Genomic DNA, 17,020 nt, shown 5'->3' on the forward strand with positions numbered 1-17,020 from the left:
TAAAGTTGGGGAAAGCAATGCCCAGAGAAGAATAGAAGAAGAACTCTGAGCCAAGTCTCAGGTCAGGCTTGCTGGCTCCTCTTGCTGTATCTTGGTGGTAGGTAACTTTTGATGCTTCAGAAGGAGCTATTGAATGAGATTCATGTATCCTCAGGGAGCCTCACTGCAGGCTTCAGGTGGAGAGCAAAAAAGAACATGGGAAACTATGAGATCAAGAAATTAAGAGGCCACTAGAAAGCCAAGCATTATGTCTTAGAAGCAGAGGCCCAGCCCGTAGGCAGGCTCAGAGGACCAGGGATTTCATAGCAGCTTCAAGCACCACCTGCACAGTTCTACCTCTGTAGTCCAGACCCCCTGGAACCTTAGACTCAATTTGTCGAGAACCATTACAGGGCTCTCCATCCATGACGCATTTCCCTTGTGTTCTCTAGCTCTGATCACAGCCCTACCAATGGGACTCCTCATTCCCAGTACAGGGGGCCTGGGTTTGATCCCTGGTCAAGTAACTAGATCCCATGTGCCACAACTAAGAACTCACACAGCCAAATAAATAAATACTTATTATTTTTTTAAGAGGCCCTACCACCCATCTTCCTGAGTGTTCATCTTCCCAGAATATAAGAGCTAGTCCTGGACTCTGTCCTTATGCCTTAATAGAGACTCACACAGATCCCACATCTTGTAAAACCCAGGAGTCTGCCTCCTCTCTCTGGTCCCTGTTTTTGTTCAAGGTTTCTTCCCTTCTCCCTGGCTTGCAGCTGTGAAATCTGAACAGGCCCCAGCTCTGGTGAACTCCTATGCTCACCCTCCCCTCGATTGCACTTTTTCCAGAATTCTTGTGCGGTTTCCCTGGCCCTCGCCCCCCACACACACCTTAAGCCCTAAATAAGACCCTTGCCCTTCCTATCTACTTAGGGAACTCACAGCCTGGTGGGGAAAACAGGCAGATTAACAACTGGCTATAATACAAAAGATAGATGTGAATAGTAATTGTGAACTTGGAGAGCATCACATCCTTTGTAAGGGCCACCTTCTCATCTGCCTGAAGAGGACTTCTGAGGAGACACTAAGGTAGACAGAGGCACATTGTCAAAACCCCCTGGGCTCCATGCCACTCCCACCCCACACTCCACCTATGCAAAATCAGGAGGTCTAATATTTATTAAGGTTGGTGAAAAAGTAATTGCATTTTCCAAATTGTGGTTTCGGACTGTGAATTTCAAATCATCATGACTAAGCTCAAACACATCTTTATTAATCAAAATAGGAACCATTACAATCAACACATTGCTGCCAATGTGAAATAAGTTTGTTTATTCCTGTAGCATAAGAATCCATGCTTTAGGATTTGACAAACTCTTGGAAAGCATTTTCTGCCTTTTGCTAGTTGAGGAAGTTGTCAAGATGTTTGAAGAAGTGGTAGTTGGTTGATGAGAGGCCAAGTGACTATGGCAGATGAGGCAAAACTTCATAGCCCAATTTGTTCAACTTTTGAAGCATTGGTTGTGGGATGTGTGGTTGGGCTTTGTCACGGAAAAGAATTGGGCCCTTTCTGTTGACAAATGCCAACTGAAGACATTGCAGTTTTTGGTGCATCTCATTTATTTGCTGTGTATACTTCTCAGACGTAATGATTTCGCCAGAATTCAGAAAGCTGTAGTGGATCAGACTGACAGTGACCATGAACCTTTTTTGGTACAAGTTTGGCTTTAAGAAGTGCTTTAGAGCTTCTTCTCAGTCCAGCCACTGAACTAGTCATCTCTGGTTATCATAAAATCCACTTTTCATCACAGGTCGCAATCTGATAAAGAAATGGTTCATTTTTGTTGCATAGAGTAAGACAACACTTTAAAACAACTTTTTTGATTTTTGGTCAGCTCATGAAGCACCTACTTAACAAGCTTTTTCACTTTTCCAATTTGCTTCAAATGCTGAATGACCATAGAGTGGTTAATGTTGAGTTCTTTGACAATTTCTCCTGTAGTTGTAAGAGGATCAGCTTCAATGGCTGAGGATGGCTCTCATTGGCCATTACCAATTTGTAATGGCTAGCCACTATGCTCCTTATCTTCAAGGCTCCCATCTCCTTTGCAAAACTTCTTGAACCACCGCTGCATTGTACGTTCATTATTAGTTCCTGGGCCAAATGCGTTGTTGATGTTGCGAGTTGTCTCTATGGCTTTATGACCCATTTTGAACTTGAACAAGAAAATTGCTTGAGTTTGCTTTTCATCTATAGTCTAAAATAAACAATGTAAACAGCAAGTAATGTCATTAGAAAAAAAAACATAAATTGAGAAATGGACACTAAAATTATGTATAGCATATTGTATTCCAATATCAAACAGCAAAGTTTAACAATGCAAAACCTCAATTACTTTTGCACCAACCTAAGCATTTTGGCTTCAAAGGAGGAGGAAAAGAAGTTCCCCAAGCTCACGTTTTCAGAAACGAGACTAAAAAACAAAAGGAGCAAAACAAAAACAAAATGTTAAATAAGGTGTTTAAACTTTTGCAATAACTTCTATTTTAAAATAAAATCAATTTCTCAAAATATGGGGGAGGAATTCCTCCCAATTACCTGCTCCAAGATTCCCATTTTAAAACTAAAGATGTGGAAGTCTCTCAGTCTTTGACACCCGATGGAATTCCAGTCCATGGAGTTCTCCAGGCCAGAATACTGGAGTGGGTAGCCGTTCCCTTCTCCAGGGGATCTTCCCAACCCAGGGATTGAACCCAGGTCTCCCACACTGATGGTGAATTCTTTACCAGCTGAGCCACAAGGGAAGCCCAAGAATACTGGGGTGGGTAGCCTATCCCTTCTCCAGTGGATCTTCCCAACCCAGGAATCAAACTGGGGTCTCCAGCATTGCAGGCAGATTCTTTACCAACTGAGCTATCAGGGAAGCAAAACTAAAGGTAAAGATGGGCTTAATATTTCCAAACTTCAGAAATTGAAAAGTGCAAACAGTGAGACGTTGGCCAAAATAGAACCTCTCGGCACCCTCCACCCCTCCTTTTTAAGGAAGAAAATGATCATTATCATCCTAGACAGCTCGCAGGGTTGCTGCTTGTTGCATATTAGACAACAAATGCAAAGGCCCTTTGAGAAATTCAGAGTGCTATGACACAAGGAATTACTATCCCAGACACATTTGTGTTCATTTTGCCTTCCTTGCTTCAGTGCTCCCAGGCCAATTAATATTCCAGAGACACAGAATAACTTGAAGAATTATAGGTAGGGACAGGCCCAGAAGGCAGAACTCTTTCAAATTCCCAGGAGACCATGGGAGTCATCACTATTTTTAGCGGGCAACAGGACCACACAGGGATCCTCTTAGCCTCATTTGACCATCGATGATGGCAAGTACCAGGCAGACCATGAGCACGGGAGGAGGGCTGAGTGCCAGGCAGACCATGAGCACGGCGGGCAGGACTGAGACCTGGGCCCTCACCCAGGCCCAGGATAGAGCCCGCGGCAAGGATCCTATGTGCAAATCAGAGGGAAGCGTCTTGGCTCCACTACCTCCCCGCCGTGCCATGTTGGGGACTTCACATCTCTCCTCTGAGTTCAGTTTCTGACCCTGCTCTCCACTCCACCCTCCATGCTGGAATGGCTGGGAGGGCGAGTTGATCTCAGGGATCCTGGTTGAACTGCACACATTTGCACTGCTGCGGTCATCATCAGCCCGCATTTGGTGGCAGAAGTCCTTCTGTGCAAGCAAGGCCTTTGAAGGTATCCTAAGTCTGGCAGGCTTCAACCGAAGCCAGTAATGGAGTGCGGTTTTCATCAGGAAGGCTGGCGGGAGACCAGACACCACGTAGCCTGTGAAGCCTCAGGATGCAAACTCTGCCCCTGCTGGACCAACGCTATCCCAAACCATCCAGCCTCCTGTCCTGGCCTTTTCAGGCCTCCATTTCCACATGGCACTTACTTTTAGGGTGGCCTGTGGATGAAAGTTTTTTTCTTGCTTTTTTAAAATTTATTTTTAATTGGAGGATAATTGCTTTACCATATTGTGTGGTTTCTGCTATACATCAACATGAATCAGCCATAGGTATACATATGTCCCTTCCCTCTTGACCCTCCCTCTCACCTCCCACCACATCCTAGCCCTCTAGGTTGTCATAGAGCACCAAATTTGAACTCTGCATCATGCAGCCAATTCCCACCGGCTGTCTATTTTACATATGGTCATGTATATGTTTCCATGCTGCTCCCTCCATCCGTCCCACCCTCTCCTTCCCCAACTGTGCCCACATCTCTGTTCTCTATGTCTGTGTCTCCTCTGCTGCCCTGCAAATAGGTTCATCAGGACCATCTTTCTTTCTTTAGCTGGGGACTCTTAGGAAAGGCAGTAGGATTCAGATTCCCAGCTGGAACCCCAGGCTGTCCCCTTAATTGATTTCCTTTGTTTGCTTTGAGTCCTCAAAAATGTGTCGACATCCGTTTGGAGCTGCCTTCCGCCCGGCACACGCTGGCCAACTTTCTTCAATTAATGAGCTGAGACTGGAATTGAGAGCCTCACTTTTCACAGCCACAGCGGGGACTGACCCTGCTGTGGTGATAAGATAAAAAATACACTGCCAGTGCTACATCTGTGAAATATAAGTTAATAAAAAATGGACACGCCAGCCTGCACGGGCAATGTATCCTCACGGACGACTGTTGGTTTGGCTGTGGCTGGACTTCCTCCTCCCTCACCTCTGAACTTGGCTTGCCGGCTGCCTGCGCCTTTGCTCAAGCCTGTCCCCCACCTAGCATGCCCTCTCTGTGACCTTTTGGCTCATTACAACTCAGCCAGCCTTCAGGGCCCAGCTCCTTGGATTTTTCATTCACTCAACCGATGTTTGCTGTATGCCTACTTTCATGCATTGGAGAAGGAAATGGCAACCCACTCCAGTGTTCTTGCCTGGAGAATCCCAGGGATGGGGGAGCCTGGTGGGCTGCAGTCCATGGGGTCACTCAGAGTCGGGCACAACTGAGCGACTTCACTTCCACTTTTCACTTTCATGCATTGGAGAAGGAAATGTCAGCCCACTCCAGTGTTCTTGCCTGGAGAATCCCAGGGACGGGGGAGCCTGGTGAGCTGCCGTCTATGGGGTCTCGCAGAGTCGGACACGACTGAAGTGACTTAGCAGCAGCAGCAGTGTATACATGTCAGTCCCAATCTCTCAATTCATTTTCGTATATTCATTCTAAAAACATTTCTTAGGTGAGCAAGATAAACGTTACTCTTATCCTCGTGGAGTCACAGACTTGGAGGGACACAGGAAATTTCAAGGGTGACTCTCGTGTGACACGGTAGGCACAGGGCAGTAACAGACATGCGTATGGGCTTTGTAGGGGGTACTGGGTAGGGGTACTGACTTCTGGAGAAAGTGGTGTGATTTTAAAACTTTTTTGTAATAACAAATTTCAAATTCAGAAAAAATTGTATAATGAACACCTATGGAAAATCCCATGGATGGAGGAGCCTGGTAGGCTGCAGTCCATGGGATCGCTAGGAGTTGGACACGACTGAGCGACTTCACTTCCACTTTTCACTTTCATGCATTGGAGAAGGAAATGGCAACCCACTCCAGTGCTCTTGCCTGGAGAATCCCAGGGACGGGGGAGCCTGGTGGGCTGCCGTCTCAGGTCGCACAGAGTAGGACACGACTGAAGCGACTTAGCAGCAGCATGGACCCTGTTCTAATACCTATCATCTCACAGCCAATCTTTTCACCTATATTCCTATCTATCTCCCTCAACGAAATCTTGTGTTGTTCTTAAGCAAATCCCAGGCAGCACTGTATTTTATTCATGAATCCACAGCCCTCCTTACCCGCACCCCTTGTTGGCTTTAGGTTAGTATTATAAGCATTATGATTAGGGAGCCATCAAAGTGTTGAAAGATTATTTACTGGCCTTGGCATTAAATAAGCCCGAGTTCAAAACCTACCTCCCATATGCACACACTGTGTGATATCAGTCAATTTACCTAACCTCTCTGGGTCTCACATTCTTCATCTACAAAATAAGGATGATATGACCTAGCTTCTAGTGTTGCTCTGAAAATTAAATGAGATGTAAAGTGCCTAACATGATACCAGACACATAGTAGGCATTCTGTAAATATTTCTTTCCTTGTCTAGGTTTTGCCCTGGATGAATATGAAAGTAAAATAAAGCGACTGAGTAAGCTTGACAATGGCACTCCACTTCTGATGTTCTAAGATGCATTGGAAGCTGCCGGAGGGCGGACGCCTGACCATACACGGTGCAGGTGGAGCCCAGACAGCTGCTCTGAAAAGCACTTCTCTCTGATGCCAGCCTCCCTCGCCGACTCGTTCTACCACAAGGACCTTTCACCAGCTGCACTTCTACCATTGTGTGGGTTCACCCAAGACAGACATCGCATAGGTTTTGTGAAGTTCAAGTCAAGAAGTCAGCCATGACTCTCACCTCTCTTAACTTTGGGGAGAAGGGGGCACCGGCCAAGCTGAATGTGTGCACCCAAACCAAGCCCCCTAAGCTTGCTTGTAAAAGCCCTGACCTGCTCTGGCAACTGTTGCCAGCACCAGATTCCTCTCCACTCTGGGTGGCAGCAGGCGATAAAGCCCCTAGAACTCAGACAAATGTGGCTGACGCCAGAGAGGAGTCAAGGGCCTGGCTGCGACGTCTGGGGCCAGCTCAGTCTTGGACCTCGCTGTGTGTTTACAAGTTTCTCTTTGACAATTCAGTTTTGAAGATGGGCTTCATTAAAGGGCAATTATAGGTTAAGTAACTTGTTGGCTCCCTGCCTAATGTGAAAAACTCGACTGTGACAATCAGATAATTTTGAGATTAAGCAAGACAGCAATTGCTACTGAAAGAAGCAGCTTAGCAAGAGGATGAAAGACTCTCCCCAGCGATGACCTCATCCCAGCTGCCCCGTCTGGGCAGGAAGTCTGAATACAAGGAACCAGCAGGCTCTGGGAACCTTTGGCATTGAGGGGGACCTCTTCTGGGAAAGGGGATTGCAGAAGGCAAGGCGCTTTCCCATCTGGGTGGCAGCATATGCCCCCCTTCCTCCCGGGCTCAACTCTTCTAGAGGCTTCTCACTGGGTCCTGAGGGCCAGCCTGCTGGTCTCTGCCATGACCTCTGTACCTCACTCTTCCCCATCACACATTTCTGCTATATCGTCCAGTGTCCCAACTATATACCTAGAAGGCTGTCTCCTTTTCTTACTATCTGTGTAGCTTCCTGACCCAGAAAGGATGGCACACTTCAAAATTCCTAGCACACTTTGTATCAAATGGGAAACTTTCTATTATATGTCAAAAGTGAAGTCGCTCAGTCGTGTCCAACTCTTTGCGACCCCACGGACTGTAGTCTACCAGGTTCCACCGTCTGTGGGATTTTCCAGGCAAGAATACTGGAGTGGGTTGCCATTTCCTTCTCCAGGTATATGTCAAAAACCCCACCCCAAAATATGGGCTACGCTCAAAGTGGGTTTATTGACTCAAGTAGCTTTTGGGTCTTTTTGACGGGCCTGAAGATGACTGGCTTCAGGGATGGCTGGATCCAGAAGGTATAGATGTTAAAAAGGAAATCTGGGTGTTGTTATCAAAATGGGGAATAGATACCAAGAAGACCAAAACCTAACACTTCTGTTCTCTGTCATGCATGTAAATGTCAACTCCTTTAAAACTCTATCTCCAGAGAGGTTTTTAGTTGCAACAGGGCAGTGGTCCTGAGTGACCCCAATCCCTATGAGGCATGAGCATCACCTGGCAACTCATTAGGAACCACTTGTTCTGGGTCCACCCCATCCTGTGAATAAGAAACAACAGGTCAGGGCCCAGGAATCTGTGTTCTAACAAGAGCTCCAGGCACCTCTGATGCTCTAAAGTTTGAGGACTACTGCTGTGGGTCAGAGGCTGTATTTCACATTCGCTCATCACTGGCATTTAATAGTCACCATGTGAAATGAAAGTAAGCAAGTGAACGCATAGAGGGAGGCGCTGAGCTGTTACTTTGGAGAAAGGCATTCACTACCCAGGGTTCACTTGGGTGCCTGCACAGAATGCTGGCCGATTTAGGCATCTATTTAGTCTCCTTCCCCTATTCTACTGGCACATGGTAAGTGCTTGAGAGAAAAACAAACAAATCAGCAGTCTTGATTCCTATGTGCCAAGCACTGTGTTACGTTCCATCCATGGGTGGCAACCAAACACAGACGGGGTCTCTGTCCTCTGGAGCCACAGACTAGCAATCACGAAAAAGTCAGACAAATGAATGAAAATGGGGCACTCTAGGAAGTGCCCCAAATGAGAGATGCTGGTAGAATACCAAGGCATATCAGGGGAGGGGAATCTGATCAATGCAAGGAGGTGAGAAAGGCAGAAACTGAATTTGCTGGGAAACTCTGGAATCCAAGAATCAAAGGAGATCTGAGCTCTTGGCCCCAGGAAGACCATACCCAGGGCTGCCCTGAAGACCACAGCAGTCAGGGCTGGTGGACTCCTTGCTCTGGGCTCTGCCTCTAAAAGAACTCACTGTCGGTGTTGTTTTCCCTCCACTCAAGCATCAAATTCTAGAGAGGAAGAAACTGCTTGGCCCAGCTTAGCCAGTTGCTCCATGCCCAGGACTTACTCAGCCCCAGCTAGGCAGGCAGGAGAGCACCCCAGACAAGGGTCCCGGGGCATCCTCAAGAGCCAGCATTGCAGAGTGGTCAACTCATTCTGATTTTCATGAGGCTTATTCAGTTTTAGTGTTGAAAGTCCCTTGTCCAGAAACCCCTCACTGTCTGGCTCAATCTGCCTCTACTTCAGCCCCTGAAGCCCCCTGGGATGGAGGCCACACGAGCCAAGGCCTCCCTGCCTCTGCTCCTCGATCAGGGCCACCCTCACTGCACCCAGTTCACAGTCACACAGGCAGCAAGCAGGAGGGTAAGGAAAGACGACCCAGGGATGATCAGAGCCAGAGCTTCTGCAGGCCTTGCCCAACTCATTGGACCTTCCCGGGCCTTTCTTCCTTTCTAAATGACAGTCTAAGGACTCTGGACTCTGGAATCCTTGCTCCTCTGAAACTTTTGGGTGTGCAGATCTCTGCTCGACTCTGCTGGGTCAGTACAGAAAAAAGAAAGGGTGATCTCTGCTCACACTGATTTATAATACAATTACATATCATTCAGGTGACAAAAAAACAAAACAAACCAAGCTGCTCACATTTCCTAGTCCAAGTGCAGGACACAAACACCAGGGCCCCAGTAAGCCCCAGGAAACTACTGGGGGCTTCCTGGAGGAGGGGCTGAATTTAACTCATGTACTGGGTAACAGTGTTGAGATTCCCTGGTTCTCCCTGGCTTCTTCCCCTACATAATGCAAAATCTTGCTTCTTTAGCCTCAGAGAGCTGCAGATACTTTGTTAGAGGGTGCACTCAGATCTGGGTGGGCACAGGGAGTGGATGGGGGCAGAGGGCAGTGAGTGTGATGCTGTGATTAAATTCACCTTCGAGGCTGGTATTTAAGAGGCGTTTGGGGTGTGGATCTGGACTGTTGAGTGGGGGGCTACGGAGTACACCGTAATCTAGTGCAGGAAGAGGGAGGGAGGCTGGCATCTCTCGTCAATTTGTTCATTCATTCTATCAATATCCAAACCTTTACTGAGCTTCTGCTCTGGGTCAAGGACTGTTCAGGGCACTGGGACTACAGAGACTCCATATGTTCTGCAGTCAATGCTGGACATTTAGAGAATGTTTCCAACACCTCATTTTACAAATGGGAAAAATGAGGCCAGACCCAAGGCACACAGAGGGTCAATGACCTGCCCAGGACATGTCAGCAGAAGGCAGGTCCGCACCAGGAAAATGGGAATGACTCTGGGACGCTGGAGCCTTAAAGGGCCTGAGACTCAACATGTAGGAGAGGGATGCAGGGGCAGCTGCTGCAGGTTGGGTGCAGCTTCTGGGGCTGGGAGGGAATGAAAATATCAGCACCAGCTGAAATTCAGACAATTAGCCACAGGGCAAGTTCCGCATCCCACCACCCCAGGACAGAGGTGCCCGGGAGTCTGGCCAGAAGCAGAACGCAGGTAAAGAGGGCTAAGCCCCAGCATTGTGATTTCCAGCCTTGGAGAGACTGAGGTGCGAGGCTTGGTCCTGAGTGACTCAGGTAGGGCTGCAACATCATAAGAAGAATGACAAGAAGCAGCTTCCCAGAAGGTACCTGGCATGCATTGACTGGGTAAATCCTAGCAACAAGTATATCCCCATATCACAGATGAGGAAACTGAGGCACAGGAAGGATAGGCTCTGGTTCAAGGTCACAAACCTAGCACCTGGTTGAGCAGGACTTGAAGGGAGGTAGTTGGATTCTAAAGCCCATGTCTGAATAGCATCCCCACCCCCGCCCTATGTTTTAACTTGTCTAGTACACACATTTTCAAACACGTACAAAAGTGGAGAAAGCAATTATATTGATCCCAAATGTACCCACCACCCAGTTGTGAATCCACATTTTGTAATCTTATTTTATCTACAGACCTACTATATTCAGGAGGGGGCTGGAATATTTTAAAGCATATTACAGACATCATGTTTCAGCACTAAACCCTTCAAGATGCTTATCTAACGGACAAGACTATTTTTCTTTTACATAAGCATTATGCCATTGTTCCACCTAAGAAAGTCAACATTGACCTCTGGAGGTCATCTATTGCAACCTTCTCTAATTAGCTCAAAGTTGCCTTTTTTTAAAAAAAGATTTTTTGGATGTGGACCCTTTTTAAAGTCTTTATTGAATATATTACAATATTGCTCCTTTTTTTTTTTTTTTTAACGTTTTGGCATTTTTGGTCCTGATCTTAGCTCCCCAACCAGGAATCGTACCTACACCCCTTGCATTGGAAGGCGAAGTCTTAACCACTGGACCCCCAGGGAAACCCCTCAAAGATGCCTTTTACAATTGATTTGTTCTTATCAGGACCCAACTAAGAGCTACCCGACGCATCGAGCTGCTTGCATCTATCAGATGCTAGTTTCCCCTCTACCCCCCCAGCCAATGATGTGCCTTCCTTTTATAGGCGGGAAACTGAGGCAGGGTTCAAGGGGCAAGGCCAGGACCATAATGCAACTGACTCGGGTCCACAAGTCTCCCCGCTGACAGTTTAGAACCCCTCTCATTTATTCTCTTCTATTTTTGAACCAGCAGAGAAGTTAGCAAGAACGGGCATCCTTAAGCACTGTGAGTTCTCAGGATATAATTCACTTTAATCTTTTAAGCATTTGACAGTATTTGCTCGAAAGAAGGAGCAACAAGTACATAATTATTGCACTAATTAAGCTGCCAAAAACACAAGCGTGCAGCAAGAGCACCTTTGAAACGGGGAGCCCACGACGCATTAGCATCTGCTGCAAGCTTATTAATCACCTAACAGGCAATTAGCAAGCTGTTACTGTTTGAGGCTGCTATGTAAATAAATTCTTGGGTTAATTTCTTCCTCTGATAATAAAGAAAACATTATGAAAATTAGCTAAGCGACAATGTAAATGATCTTCACTGTTAATTATATGACGGTGTTACATATGCAAGGACCCCAGTGCTGATAAGGCCCCGGCTCCCTCCCTCCTCATCGGCCACCCCCAGCCCCCACCTTGGCTCTGCCGCTTTAAAAATAAAAGTGTTGACACAGGTAATGGGGGCGGGGGAGCCGTGGGGACTGAAGTCACAGCTGTTTGCTTGCAGCTTGCCCAGAGCAATTGGTAATGCTGCAAACCAGGACGGGGCTGTTTCCTCGCTGGGACCTGAGGAGGCCCTGGGCTGGCCTGTGACCCCAACTTGCAGCAGGGGAGCAGGGAAGAGGTAGAAGATGAGACCGGGGTCCTCCCCAACCTGGGGCTGCCTGGTCCCACAGGCTCCCCTGAAGTGTTGAGTTAAAGCTTCCTGGGCTCCTGAATTGACACAGAAAGGCAGTTCCTCTGTATGTGGTATCTGGTAGGCTGGGACCTCCTGGCTCATCCATCAGGCATGAAGTACAAGGTAGGTAAGAGCCCTGGCTTCAGAGTTCAAATTAGGTCTGCACCGCACAGGGGCTATGTGGCCTTAGAAGAATGATCAAAATTCCCTTGGCCTCAGTTTCTTCATCTGCAAAATGGAGCCGGTGGTAATAGCACCTACAAAGAGTTGCTGTGAACAGTGAAATGGGATCCTTGGAAAGTCCTTAGCATAGAGCCTGTCTATGGTGAGTACTCAATCAGTTCTGTTCAGTTGCTCAGTCATGTCTGACTGTGACCCCATGGACTGCAGCACACCAGGCTTCCCTGTCCATCACCAGCTCCCAGAATTTACTCAAACTCATGTCCATCGAGTCAGTGATGCCATCCAACAATTTCATCCTTGCTGTCCCCTTCTCCTCTTGCCTTCAATCTCTCCCAGTATCAGGGTCTTTTCAAATGACCCTTAAAAGTCAGCTCTTCACATCAGGTGGCCAAAGTATTGGAGTTTCAGCTTCAGCATCAGTCCTTCCAATGAATCAATCCTTCAGCATCAGTCCTTCCACTTCAGGACTGATTTCCTTTGGGATTAACTGGTTGGATCTCGTTGCAGTCCAAGGGACTCTCAAGAGTCTTCTCCAGCACCACAGTTCAAAAGCATCAATTCTTTGGCGCTCAGCTTTCTTTATAGTCCAACTCTCACATCCATACATGACTACTGGAAAAACCATAGCTTTGACTAGATGGACCTTTGTTGGCAAAGTAATGTCTCTGCTTTTTAATATGCTGTCTAGGTTGGTCATAGCTTTTCTTCCAAGGAGCAAGTATGTTTTAATTTCATGGCTGCAGTCACCATCTGCAGTGATTTTGGAGCCCCCCCCCAAAATAAACTCTGTCACTGTTTCCATTGTTTCCCCATCTATTTGCCATGAAGTGATGGGACCAGATTTCTTGATCTTAGTTTTCTGAATGTTGAGCTTTAAGCCAACTTTTTCACCCTCCTCTTTCACTTTCATCAAGAGGCTCTTTAGTTCTTCTTCACTTAACGTATGGGAACCCTGATGGCAGAAAGTGAATACTCGCTACATGTTCACTATTCTCACCAGCACTGACCTGCTAACTGGTTGTGTGCCGAGTGCCAGGAACCCAAGGCACAAAACTGCCACCCCAGAACTGAGACAGCCAGCAGATGGGCGTCACAATAACCAGCCCACCAGGTACCACAGGCCACAAGCTGGAGGACAAAAACAGACAAGAGCTGACCTGAGGAGAGAGGGACAAGGCCAGTGTCTCATTTCCTGGGGATTGGGTCTTCGATGTCGGTTCTAAACAAGTTGAATGGGACATTGTGTAATGGCTTTGAAATCAGATAGCAGTTTGTCTCCCTTTGAGAAAGCTCTCTGCTTGAGTCTGGCTTGTAGGGTTTCGGGAATGGAGAGATGGATGGGACAGGCTCGCACAAGGCCTGACACTGATGGATGCATGATAAGAATGGGTCCCTTAAATTATAAAAGAGATGCCAGCACAGAAAGGCTTCTCACAAGGCTCAGCCCCTGAGAGCGTCAAGGTCCCCCAGGCAGAGGAGAGGGGCCTTGTCATACTATTGAAAGTTGCCCAGATGTCTGCATCTTGATGACCGGGTCCAGATGCCCGCTGCCTTATCCCAGCCTTTCCCAAGCTAGTCCTCTGAGATTGTCAAGGAAGAAAAAGGGCTTATGGTCCATTTAGGTAGGGAAACAGTGACACAGGTTGCATTTACTGTGGGACTCTTCTGAGAATTTAAATGCATATATGTCCAAATCGCAAACAAAGTGTAATTTCTCACACACTTAAAGAGCCCCTACAATCAATAGTAAGATCAGCAACTCATTTTTTAAATGGGTGAAGTTGTACTTTTTTATACCCTAAAAATGCAACTACCCATGAGCAAGCAATTCCAATCCTAGCTACACACTCTAGTCTGGACATTTTTGCCCCTGTACACCTTATTCCAGGATCGCAGCTCCTGATTTAAGAGCCCAGAAGGCCTCTGTTCCCCACGCTGCTCCTGGGGACTCAGGCAAGGGAGAATCCTTTTATATCTTTAGATTTGTCCCATGTGATATATCAGACATATATCTATATGTCTAAATGCTGAGATGCCTTTGAATCGCCAAGAGGGGTGTTGACATAACATGTATACATTTTCTACTCTTATTTGACTCTGGCCCCTTTTTTCAGGGGACACCTGTTGACCTCCTGACATTCCAGGGACACAACTGGTAACCACAACATGCCCCCTGCTACTTGAAGTCCCAGTTCTGTCCTCTGGGCCCACCCCGACGATCTTTACCCCATGACAACCTCCTTGTAAATGGAAGGCCTGGCTCATGGCCTTTACTTTTCTCCCCCACCCCTTTTGTTTCCCTAGCTAAGGGTCTTCATCTTCTTCAATAAGGTGTTTGACAGGCTCCCTAGACCCTTCACCAGCTCAGCCCCTCTCCTTTCCATAGTCTGCCAACCCTGATATGTCCTTTAATTTGTGACACCTAGAAATAAACACATCTCAGAAAGGTGCCCGCAAGCACAGAGGACTGTCAGGTCATCAGTCCCTAGGCTCTGGTGCATTGCCTCTGCCCAGGCTGTCCATGTAAGAGGCAGACTTCTCTGTGGGCAGCTGGATCATGCCACAGGCTTCTGTTGATCTTGTGGTCAACAGAAGCCACCCCATCCCCCTCCTCACCCCAGGTCTTTTACACAAGACGGCTATGAGCCAACCTCCCGCATCCTGTACTTAGGCGATTGATTTTTCTGAACCTGAAACGGAAGGTGTCGCATTCATCCCTGTTATGCTCTGCCCTGCTAGAGTGGCCGCTGGCAAGGCCTACAGCATCACATGAATCCTAAATTGGGCTGCACGGGCTAGTGGAAAAGACAGCCCTGGGGCTGGCTCTGCCACCTGCCAGTGGTGTGACTTTGATCAAGTCCCGTCTTGTCCGAGAGTGAGGAATGGCCCTGAAACGCCTGGATTGTGGCTTTCCCTTCCAGCTGTGTGACCAGCTTCTTTCTGTGTCTGCCTCCATCCAGCTGCTTACACTCTCATGTTGACAGCTTCGGGGCTCGGGAGAGAACTTGAAGGCCACCAGTGACCTCCCTCTTGGTCAAATGGAACCATCTGTCAACCTGTCGGGGTTATGCCTGTTCCACGAGCCCTTTACTGATTTATGATCCAGCCTAGGTTGGGTCCATCTTCTGTTTATTATTCTGCCTTTTCTCCTGCATTGCTTCCTACACGTGGAAACACCCAATGCTGTGTCTGATCTGAAGTCTAAGCAAAGTATGTATCTGTTTCCTTTTTCTTCCATCTCAACCTTGCTATGACAACGGTCTTTGCTTCCTAAGTCCAGCCTTCTTTTATACTCGATAATATGGCTTTGAGAAATGAATGAGGGCTCTGTGGCAAACCTGTTTCTCCAACTGATCACTAGGGGCTCACTGAGTTGTCCTAGGTGGTCCCCAGGTCCCCGACTCCATATTAACTCCCATTGATTTGGAACAAGGGGAAAAAAGCATTGAACTTGTTTTGCCTTAGTCTTTCTTGGTTAGGAAGTGGGTTTTATTTCTACTCTCTGTGTTACTATATCCTAGTTCCATTGGAAGACCATTCCAAGCACCTCAGGAATCCTTTCTTGCAGAGACACAGGAACCCAGATCCAGGAGCAATGCCTTTTTTACAAAATAAAAATAAAATGGAAATGTATCCTCCAATACATTTATCTAACCACTGAACAAAAAATACTAATGTGACTAAAGAAAGAGATAAAAACACTAATCCTTAGCCATGAAAGGGAGAAAATTCTCTCCCTGTTATTGGGAAGATTAAATGCAACAGTTGATGTGGTCTGTCCCAGCATGTTCTAGGTATTTCATCTTTTGCTTTTCCTCTTGTATGCCAGGGATATTGGTTCCAATTATTCTGGTGTTAGGACTGGAGGGGGCCTTAAAGCTATGCTAACTGATTCTCTTTTTACGCTGAGGCCCCGGCAAACAGGCTAGTGGCAGAATCACTTGTTAGCTCGTCTTTCTCCTACCCAGAAATTTTGCACATTCATAAGGTGATAATAAGAGCTAACATGCATTGAGGGCTGACTACATTTAAGCACATAACTCTACAATAACCTTATGAGGTTATTTTATAGTAACAATTTAAAAAATTATTATCTTCCCAGCTTTGCAGATGAGGAAAGAGAGAAACAGAGAGGTTAAGAGACTTGCTTAAGGTCACACAACTAGACGTGGCAGGGCACGGTTTAGAAGCCTGTAGGCTGGAGAAGGCAATGGCACCCCACTCCAGCACTCTTGCCTGGAAAATCCCATGGATGGAGGAGCCTGGTGGGCTGCAGTCCATGGGGTCGCACAGAGTAGACACGACTGAAGCGACTTAGCAGCAGCAGCAGCAGCAGGCTGGCCTATGCTCTGACCATCACACACAGTAACCTCTTTCATAAACTCCGAGGCTGCAAACCCCCCAGGACCCAAGGGGTCAAAGCAAGGACTGGGAAAGAGCAACTGGATTCTCCTGCTATCGTAAATGTGCACATCATTGTGCTTAGTGCATCCACAGGGCTGTGCAACCGTCGCCTCTCTCCAATCCCAGAACGTTTTCATCATCTCCAGAGGAAACCCCAATTAAGCAGCCCTCCCCATTTCCTCCCCCATCCCCGCCCCCAGTCTCTGGCAATCCCTTTCTGTCTCTACAGCCTGGCCTTTTTTGGACAGTTCGTCTAGACGGAATCACCCAGTATGTGACCTTTTGTGCCTGGCTTCTTTCACTTCGCATCAGGTTTCTGAGGTTCATCCATGATGTAGCATGCGTCTGTGCTTCATTCCTTTTTATGGCTCAATAATGTTCCTCAGCAGCACTTCCTAGTCAACATGGAAGGCAAGGGTCCATTCCACCTTTGAGCAGAGACTTTTCAGGAGACAGGCAGGTGGACACAGGTGCACGTGAAAGGAAAAGGGAGACAGAGAGAAAAAGATAAAAAAGAAGAAGGAGGGGGGGAGAGAGGGGGAGGGGAGGG

The 17,020-nt window shown here is 47.2% G+C and overlaps 1 long non-coding RNA gene across 1 annotated transcript in view; it reads right to left on the bottom strand.

The window, feature by feature from the left end:
• Positions 1-3: 3 nt before the first annotated feature.
• The window catches only part of LOC129620982 (uncharacterized), a 67,201-nt gene continuing 50,184 nt past the window's right edge, over positions 4-17,020 (bottom strand). Inside the window, exon 3 of the long non-coding RNA XR_008698974.1 lies at positions 4-170. This is a non-coding gene — a long non-coding RNA (uncharacterized LOC129620982). The remainder of the gene's footprint in view (positions 171-17,020) is intronic.

Source organism: Bubalus kerabau, chromosome 10 (genome assembly GCF_029407905.1).
Source record: "Bubalus kerabau isolate K-KA32 ecotype Philippines breed swamp buffalo chromosome 10, PCC_UOA_SB_1v2, whole genome shotgun sequence".
In the NCBI taxonomy this organism is placed as follows: Eukaryota; Metazoa; Chordata; class Mammalia; order Artiodactyla; family Bovidae; genus Bubalus; species Bubalus kerabau.